This window comes from Gekko japonicus, unplaced genomic scaffold (genome assembly GCF_001447785.1).
Source record: "Gekko japonicus isolate JY-2015 unplaced genomic scaffold, Gekko_japonicus_V1.1 scaffold377, whole genome shotgun sequence".
Classification (NCBI taxonomy): domain Eukaryota; kingdom Metazoa; phylum Chordata; class Lepidosauria; order Squamata; family Gekkonidae; genus Gekko; species Gekko japonicus.
This window is the reverse complement of record NW_015166432.1, coordinates 650,915-652,753: the sequence shown is the minus strand read 5'-3', so window position 1 is coordinate 652,753 and position 1,839 is coordinate 650,915. Positions and strand designations below refer to the sequence as shown.

Genomic DNA, 1,839 nt, shown 5'->3' with positions numbered 1-1,839 from the left:
CCCCCCCAATGGGAAATCTATAGCTACATATATCGGCAATAAAGGCGAATGGACACCTCGTTTTCTTCCATGCCCGTGATCGAGGCGAGCGCTGGAAGCGTGCGCACGAGTTGCCCGGGGTCCTTCGCTCTCCCTCCAGCCCGCCTGCCTTCCCGCCTCCCCAGAGCCCCCACCCCTTTTAAAAGATTTATTATATAAAAAAATAATTCTTCCGCGGCTCTCTCTCGCGCGCACAGCCTTGCGCGCACCCGCGCAGGGCAGCCAGGCAACTTTTATGCCCCCGCTGCAAAATACACGTGATAGAAAGACTTCGCCAGAAGAACTCACAATATTCTCTCTCCCCTCTCCAGCCCCCCTCCACACACCCACACACACAGACACACACCATTGTGTCGAGACACTTGGAAATATATTGCTCGGTGCGTCTCCTTTCTTAATTTTCGCAGGCCGCTTAATGCTACCTTTCAGGAGCTCGGTGTGCCTAGACAGAGAGCACTGCGAAGGAAAAAAAAACTTTTTTTTTTCTCGTTCCTAAATTGAGGATCTGCCTCGCTTGTTTTTGTCCACGCAAGTTTTCTGGGGAGTTTGCCAGCCTCCTCCCCTCCCCCCGCCTCGCAAGCATGCTCGACTTTAATTTCAAAAATGCTGCTGGCTGCTGCAAGGTGCACGGTATTCCCTCCCCCCCCCCCGGAAAACAAAACCCCAGATTGATCGTACTTTGTCATCCCCTCTCCAAGCACGACACAGAAACCAAATTCAGTATTTGGTAGCGGGACATGCACATATATTTATTCTAGTTACACACGTCTGGTTCAAGGTGTAAACACACAGAGCCGTTCGAACCACATCGCCCCAAGTTGCATCAAGTTAAAAATACACTGGGATGAATATTTTTAAAAAGAAAAGAGAGAGAGAGAGAGAGAGAAATCACTCTAAAAGCAAATGTAACTTTACCTTAAATGGCCACAAATATGTTCACAATATTCCAAGGAAAGTATTTTAGGGGAAGAAATGACAGATATCTTCTGCAAAAGGTGCTTTTTTTTTTTTTGCCTCACGTGTGTTTTAACCCTCAAAAAAAGTAGTTTTTAACACGCATTCAGTCTTGATCCAGAGGATATTCCACGCATTTATATCAGTTTTTGCACCGAGAAAGGGGTTTTGCTTTGTTTTTTGATTATCCACCGTAAGCCATAAAAAGTCCTCCCACCCAAATAATACAAGATTAAAAGCCAGCAAGGAGAAAAAAAAATCACAACAAAAACGGTAACACAAAAGGAAGATCCAAGAACTTTCCCCCGTGTCTTTAGCTATGAACACATGGCTGCTAATAAACTGTTCTGGAAAAAATCTCGGTGGCAGACCGATTTAACCCCTCTGTCTTTTCTTTTTTCTTTCTTTTTTTCTTTTTTTTTTCTTTTTTTTTTTGCAAAAAAAAAAAATATCACACCACCCCGAAAGTCTTAAACTTCTTCCAACTTTACAGATCTCTCCTCCTTCTCATCCTCATCCTCATCATCACCATCATCATCACTGACTCCCCCACGGAGAAATTGATAGTAATACGTTTCCCTGAAAGATACATTGTAATCCATTCACATCCGGGCAATGCAGTGGTGCTTATAAAGAGGAAAAAAAGCTGCCGCCGCCGCCGCCAAGCCTGCCGCACGTTGCTTGCTCCGGCCGCGTCGTCTATTACAGAGCGTGACGACAAAAGGAGGGCGGGAGTGACGGAGCATAGAGAGGTAAACAGCCGGGCTAGAAAGTCAGCCAAAGATGGAGGAAAGAAAACTCTGGGAAGGGAGCGGGAGGAGCAGAGAAGTGAAGAAGAAGAAAGGA

At 45.8% G+C, this 1,839-nt stretch overlaps 1 protein-coding gene across 6 annotated transcripts in view; it reads right to left on the bottom strand.

Moving 5' to 3' along the window:
- Nucleotides 1–1,409, bottom strand: part of TCF4 (transcription factor 4) — a 480,671-nt gene extending 479,262 nt beyond the window's left edge. For 5 of the 6 annotated variants that reach the window (XM_015411865.1, XM_015411869.1, XM_015411868.1 and 2 more), the window contains exon 1: nucleotides 955–1,409. The gene's annotated coding sequence lies outside the window, so the exon portion shown is untranslated. Of the gene's footprint in view, nucleotides 1–385; nucleotides 428–954 lie in introns of those variants that run through there. The other variant, XM_015411866.1, reaches the window with a different exon arrangement.
- Between the last annotated feature and the right edge of the window lie 430 nt (nucleotides 1,410–1,839).